This window comes from Argentina anserina, chromosome 3, assembly GCF_933775445.1.
Source record: "Argentina anserina chromosome 3, drPotAnse1.1, whole genome shotgun sequence".
NCBI classification, from domain to species: domain Eukaryota; kingdom Viridiplantae; phylum Streptophyta; class Magnoliopsida; order Rosales; family Rosaceae; genus Argentina; species Argentina anserina.
Genome location: NC_065874.1, coordinates 5,857,820 through 5,865,810, shown reverse-complemented (window position 1 = coordinate 5,865,810; position 7,991 = coordinate 5,857,820). Strand labels below are relative to the sequence as shown.

The 7,991-nt window shown below is 41.1% G+C and overlaps 1 pseudogene; it reads left to right on the top strand.

Moving 5' to 3' along the window:
* Positions 1–1,207: 1,207 nt before the first annotated feature.
* Positions 1,208–5,528, top strand: LOC126786899 (berberine bridge enzyme-like 17; annotated as a pseudogene).
* Positions 5,529–7,991: the final 2,463 nt, after the last annotated feature.

The window sequence follows — 7,991 nt, the reverse complement described above, 5'->3', positions numbered from 1 at the left end:
CATGATTAATTTCATCCTCAGCTAGTCATTTTTAAGCTTCTTGGAGATCGATCGATGGTATTTCTTTGGGTTTTTTGGAATGCGTTTTGGACTTTGTGGCTAGGATTTGTTGCTGCACTTCTATTCTGCAATGCATTGGCTATATCGAATGAGCAAAGGTTCCTTACTCGAGTAGGATTGACGATAAAAGATGATCGAGATGGGTGTAATAGAACGATTTCCCGCCTCATCAGTTTCAAGTATTGGCTGACAAGAATAATGCATCCCGGTACTTGAAGCACATCCTTATATTGGCGAACGGTTTCACCATTCTCGTGTTGCTCTTTATAGGATACTGGCTCTAGCCTTGTTAATTTCTTCCCCATATTCTTCTGTAGTGCTTGTGTGCTCTACTCAAGATGATGGATCCATCTCTATATATGGCCTTGATATTGTAATATTTTTTCAATCATATCGTATTCACATAGTCACTGATCATGATCTGCTTATTAGGCTACATAAACAATCAGACCACAATTCACTGACAAAGTCACTAATATATTTTCCGTGTCGTATCAAACAATTTGCTCCATTTACCATTGGTAATTCAATTTAGTATGCAATTAGTAAAGAATCTCATGCCTATACCTAAATTAAGAGATTATCCGGATCCTACGATTTAGAGTTAGTAAATATAATTTTCCGTTACTCATAACGTCTAGGCTAGATTTGTTCCGTAATTAAATTGTTGTCTCATTAATTATCTCTCTTGCCATGCAATTCATGATGGTGATGGAAATGAAAATAAATATATGTTGGATATTACTTTCTATCCAACGGTTAATTTTCTTAGAAACATTTTTCATATAAGATTCTTGTGAAAAAAAAGAGCAAAATCAGTGAATAATATCAGATCCTCTCTTGACTCCTGCGTCTTATTTTTTTCCATCATTTATTTAGAATATTTATATTATTCCAATTGAATTGTTTGCATTATTTGAAAGCAATATGCAGTTCCCAAAAGAGATCGAACTGCATATTTGATCTATATATTCTTCATTTTACAATTGCAAATATGCATCTTTGACCAATATATTTCTATTCTTGGATTCTGAATTTTCGTTTAATTACTTCACAAATAATTGGTAGCTTTGACCTCATATCATATATATAACCAGTCCTAAGGAAGGGAAATGAGACGGACATTGCAGTTGAAAAATTTCAGACCATGAAGACACCAAGGTCGACATTACTACTCTTTACATTCTCAGTCCTCTCCTTCTCACTCTCAGTCTCATGCAAAGCTTCAAATCCAGTTCTAGATAGCTTCCACACATGCCTTCCGAAATATTCCTATTAGAGATGAGAGATCCCACATCTAAGAAGTGAAAAAGAAAATAAAGCTTATAAGTGGGTGGATAATAACCAATTGCACTGAGGCTTTTTGTGATTAAAACCCAACACATGTGAGGTGGCTAAGTTGGGACAATATCGGTACAGTTGATCCACGGGCCACGCTTGTCGCTGTTTAACATGGTATTAGAGCGGGTCTCTCTCCAGTTGCGCCTCAAATCTGTCGTTGGCCCGAGTTGGGTGCCACTTTGTCATGGGCCCAAGATGGGTGCCATTATCATGCCATCGGAGAGTTTCCGATTGGATGGTCACCAAGTGTCGTTGGTTACTGGACCTTGGTTTATTTCATCCCAGTATGTGGGATGCTAATCTATCACGTGCAGACCTAAAAATTAGGTTGCACGTGAGGGGCGTGTTGGAGATGAGAGATCCCACATCTAAGAAGTGACAAAGAAAATAAAGCTTATAAGTGGGTGGATAATAACCAATTGCACCGAGGCCTTTTGTGATTAAAACCCAACACCTGTGAGGTGGCTAAGTTGGGACAATATCGATACAGTTGGTACACGGGCCACGCTTGTCGCTGTTTAACAATTCCAACTCCTCCTACCCAATTGCCGAACAAATCATCACCCAAGAGAGCACCAAGTTTCATTCTGTTTTCCTTTCGTATATTAAAAATCTCAGACTCGTGACTCCCACATCTTCAAAACCTTTGGCTATTGTAACAGCCAGCCATGAAAGTCATGTCCAAGCAACTGTAATTTGTGCAAAACAATATGGTTTCCACATGAGAATCCGAAAGTGGCTGCCACGATTACGAGGGCTTATCCTTCGTATCATATATGCCAAATGCTTCTTATATAATACTTGACATTTTTAAACTTCGATCGATTGATGTTAACGTTGCATATACATCTTCACTAACACATATCAGCTATTAAGATGGTCATTGATAACAATTAACCTAATAGTTCTTGTTAAAGGGAGGAGCTTGGACCAGGCGGCGGTCGAGTTCGAGCAGAGGGGTGAGGCGGCGACGCAATTCGAGCTCCGATCGCCTCGTAGGTGGCACCAGGGATGAGGAGAGGTGGAGACGTGCTAGCCTCGTGCACTGGCGTCGCCGGAGGTGGAGTTGGATGGCGGAGGAGGTCGTAGGCCTCGGGTTGTCGCGCGGCGTCACGACGGCGAGGGAGGACGCATCCTGCTCGGGGTTTGTTGTAGAGGGCCGTGTGAAGCTTCTGGGGCCGGCGATGAGAGCCACGGTGGCCTAGTTTGGGAGATCAACGGAGGCGATTTTGAGAGTCGTGGAGAGAGAGAGAGAGGGAAGCTACGGGGGAGTTGAGAGAGAGAAGGTGAGGGTTTCCGAAATTGGAAACCCTAGCCCTTCATAATTTCTTTTTATACCATTTTCCAAAATTGGAAACTAACTTTCGTCACTAATAACTTTCACGTACGACGTCCGATTAGAATTTGTGACATCTCCACAAACTCGTATCGACGAGCTCTACAACTTTCGTGAAGGAAGTTTTCGGATCGAGCGATAGAGTAAAAGTCAATTCTGACGTCGCGGAAACGTGACGGTTTTCTAATTTAGGTTTCCGAATAAGGTTCCGTTTTGGATCTCGACAACGCCGCGAATTTATTATTTTCTAAGAATCCATATAGTTTGATCCCGAAAAATAGGGTCATTACACTCTTTAATTAGTTTGGCCAAAACGTCACTATTTAAAAAATGTATTCTTGGACCAAAAATAAAGATGCATTCTTAAAAAAACAAAGATATAACTTGGTATCGAGCGCCGCTTAGGAGAAACCCCTAGTGAAAGAAAAACTAGATCCCTTCCCTGTCCGATGACGGGCCATTTCCAATCGTTAGAGATGCCTAGTTGTTCCTATGTGAGGCTGGGTGTCGGGCTCATTTGTGGTATGGAGGAGTTTTAAGGCAATGGTGATATGTGAGGAGAGGAGAGGGAGAGACTGCCTAGGCTGCCAAGCGTGGCGACGCTCCCATCGTACCATGGAAGACTGCGGATAGAAGGTTCAATGACCTCCGATCAGGGCTCTCTAATTGGGTGTGGTTTCCGTTATGGATCCGAGCAACTTCCTACTGATATGATATGAAGAAGTCCTCCATATGTTTTCAGAGCTTGATCTTTGTGTCTAGGATTGGGGCAGCGCGCAAGCTTGGGGACAAAGAGTGTGCGAGGGCGTCCTAGCTAATGCGGTAGCGTGGTCTTGCGATCATCGAAACTTGGTTGGCAGAGGTGGTGTCTCTCTTCTCATGGGCCTTGACTTGGGTTTGGACCATCTTTTTTGCCTTGGTCTGGGTAAAGGAAAATAGCATTCTTTAAATATTTGTTGTTTGTTGTTTTCAATAAGAAGTGAGCTTTGTCCCGGTTGGTGCATGCAGCGTGTCATCTCTACTCTAACGAGGCGGTGAGTTCCTTATTTTGTCAAATGGCTGTAGCCTCTTAGTGGCATGATGAAACTTAGTGTCACTGGTAATGTTTTCCAGTGGCAACATAGTGTGAAAGCTGATTGACATAGCAATTTATGGCTCTACTTGAGTATTATCTTTACAATATGTTGCCGATTATGTACAGTAAATGGAGTTGCCAATTATGCACTTACTTCTTGCTAAATGGTGCTTGTTAAAGTGCATAGGTTATGTAGAAACGCTTGATATTATTTTGCGATGTTCTTACAGTATGAGATTTAGGCTTAATGTCCACCCCATGTATTCTGCGGTTTTATTAATGAATATGGCGTGCGGCGGCCCTAGCCCATTTAAAAATAAAATAAAAATAAAGATCCATTCCTCTTCAAAAATGCATTTTAGCTACTTGCATCCAATTTATCTTTGAATTGACCTCAATAGTTAATTATATGATGCAAAATGAAAATTCTCTCCGCATGATTAACCAACTTTTTTTTAAGAATGAGCATAATTAACCAATTTCTTTACTAGGAAGTTTGAAATTGAACGTTGATGCATGGAGAATCAGAGTATCAAACCATCAACTCATTAAATCTAAATATTCCGGACACATGAGGTGGAAGTAGATTTAGAGTATGTATAACAAACGAGTCGGATTAGTTCAACATTAGAAATATGCCAAGAATACAGACTAACATTGCATTAGAAAAAAACTGCACAAACGATGAGGATATCAAGCTCAGCAGTACTAGTCTTCATACTCTGTCCTTTCCCTTTCGATATCAATCTCATGGGCAGATTCAAATCCCATCCTCAGTGAATTCTACCAATGCCTTCCCAAATATTCCAACTCCTCCTACCCAATTTCCGACGCCATTATCACCCGAGGAAACACCAATTTTAAATCTGCCCTGCTATCATATATTAGAAACCTCAGACATTAGTCACATAACTTACAGTACACACCTACAACTCCAAAACCTTTGGTTATTGTAACAGCCAAACAGGAATCCCATGTCCAAGCAACCGTGATGTGTGCAAAACAGCTTGGTTTACACATGAGAATCCGCAGTGGTGGCCAGGACTACGAGGGTATACTTGGGGCAAAGGGAAAACCTTCTTCCTTTGTACTAGTTTTCCTAAATTAGGTTTAGAGCAGAAAGATTGCCTTGAAATGAGTTGGATTGAATCCATATTATTCTTTGCCGAATACGCATCTGGAACTGCCATAAAGGCTCTGATAAACAGGCCAACGGAACCACCGCCATTCTTCTTCAAAGGCAAGTCGGATTATGTAAAACAACCGATTCCGACAGAGGTCTTGCAGTCGATATTCGAGAAGATGATGAATCAGTATGAGACGACGCACATGCAATGGAACCCATATGGTGGAAGAATGAATGAGATTGCCGAGTCGAATACTCCATTCCCACAGAGAGCTGGAAATCTTTTTATGATTCAGTACTGGACGGAAAAAGGGACTGAGAGCACCAACAAGTACCTTACCGTGTCGAGAAATCTGTACGAAACTATGAACCCGTACGTGTCCAAGAGCCCGAGAGAGGCCTTGCATAACTATAGGGATCTTGACATAGGCTCCAATATGCATGATCAGACCAGCATTGGACATGCTACTGATGCTAGTGTTTATGGACGATCATATTTTAAAGAAAACTTTGACAGATTGGTACGTGTGAAAACAGCAGTTGATCCCCAGAATTTTTTCAAGCATGAACAAAGTATCCCACCGCTGTAGAGAACGAACCCTATCACAGCCTCACAGTGCATAACTTTTACAATCACAATACGTTATATTGTGTAACGACCCCAAAATTTCGATCATAAAAACTCAAATTTCGAAGTTGTGAAACACCAAAACAATCTAAATGAATCAAAATCATTTTAAATGCCACAGCTGATTATTACTCAGTTCACAATACAGCTCAGACAAACCAATTATTACAAACCAAATTTACAATTCAACATTACATAAAAATGAAAATGTAATAATCCTCACAATCTCTCACAAAAATCCCACAAATAAATCCTCACAAGTTCTCACACAAATCCACATTAAAAACCTCACCACAAGCAGGATAATGAACGACTTCGAGTCGTCAGAGTTGTCCTTCGATTTCTACTAATCAACACATGCGGAATTATCCCCTACACCACTGAATTGGTGCACCGGGATTGTAAACACAAACCCGGTAAGCTTTACAGCTCGTATGAGTAAAAATGAAAATATAACTCGCATATCAATATATACGAAAATTCACAGATCAACAAATATAAATGCACTCATGAGTCAATAGACGACCCATCTGATTGTCCCAAAAAAATATGAAAATAAAAGTGCTCATGAGAAATTGGGCAACCCATCTGTTTTCCTAAATACATTTATAATACGGGTACTAATGAACGCTGGTACACTTCTGTTACCTCTCACGTAGTACACCGCCGATATTGGGTAACCTCCTGCTACCCAACATCCAAAAAATATGAGTACTCATGAGCCGATAACCCATCTGTTACCTCACATGCAGTACTCCGGCAGACAGACTAGAGCTCTAACTGTATCGTAACTTTCGCCTGGCCAAAGACTAGGTTCCGACATGCCAAACACGTCTAAAGACTGGTCCGAAGACATAAACACGTCTGAAGACAAAAACTCGTCCGAACACAAAACGTTTTAACAAACTCCATGTTAAAACCACATATAATAATCATCACCTCATATTGTACAAATCGAATCACATGCTCGATATATAAATCTCGTCAGCAAAATGACATAATCACGATAAAATCATAACAGTATATTATATAGCAAACTATATATATATATACCTATTTACCATTTATACAATATATATATCATCCACTATATCATATACATGTCATATTCCATTCTTAAAAATTCTGCAAAATCTTGAATCTCCGCAAGGGTAGATTCGTAAATATGTGAGATTTTACTCACCTTATCAACTTGAGCGTAATTCCACAATTTCCGAAGGTCATTCCTTTTCTTGATTTATCAATCACCTTGAAAAGATAAGAAAAGACTTTAGAATCGTTTCGTAAACCTTAAATGCCGACACAATAATAATAAGTTTCGTATTTACTGTTCAGCAATTTCTGTACAAATACACATTAATTACGTATCTCTATACGTATTCATACTGTTTATGTATTTTTGTACATATGAATACTATGCAAATGTAAATACTGTCTCAGTAAATATTAATTACTGATTTACCCTTCTGAAATTACTTTTTAAATTTACTAAAGTAATTTACATTTACATTTACCGTACGTAAAATAACATTTACATTTACCGTACGTAAATCACATTTTTACATTCACCGTTGTAAAAATAAATTTTACAATTTACTGTTTAAAATTACTGTTCACGTGCCGCCGGACGTGGCGGCGGGTGTGGTACACACGCCGAGCCTAAGGCCGGCGCGTAGCACGCTACCGCCGCCCCAAATCCTCTCATCTTCCTTCCTCCGCCCTTCCCACGGCCTCACGCTGCCTCTAGGCCACTCCACGCTCCCACAGATGCCGCCTAAGGCGGCGGTGTTCATCATTTCCTCCCCTCCTCAGATCTTACTCCGATCTCCTCCACAAATCATCCAAACCATCCAAAATTCAACAACAATCACACATAACCAATAATCACATCAATTCATACCTTGATCGAAGCTAAAACCTCCGATTTGGCATCGGAAAGGCTCGGATCGCCGGGGGTGTTCGATTCTCGGGGATTTGGACCCTAATTCGATGGTAGAGAGTACCAAGGGTAAGAATCGGCGTCGAGATGCCCTCCTCCGAGCCCTTGCATCGCCGAAGATGGTGGTTCGAGCGGCGGTGAGTTGCACAGGCTTGGTGGCGTCGCGCAGGCCTCACGGTGGTGCGGGAAGTGGCGTCGCGCTCGTGGTTTGGAGAGGAGAGCCGTGCGGTGCTTCTGGGCTAGGCGGTGAAGGCCACGGCGGGCTGGATAACGAGATCGCTGGTGGGGGTCGTTTGGAGGGAGAGAGAGAGATAAGAGGGAGGCGCGGGTTTGGAGAGAGAAGAGGGTTTCCGAAAATGGAAACCCTACTTTTGATAAGTTTTCCTTTTATACCATTTTCTAAATCGGAAACTAACTTCCATGTTAATAACTTTTACGTACGACGTCCGATTCGAAAGTGTGACGCGTCCACGAACTCGTATTGAC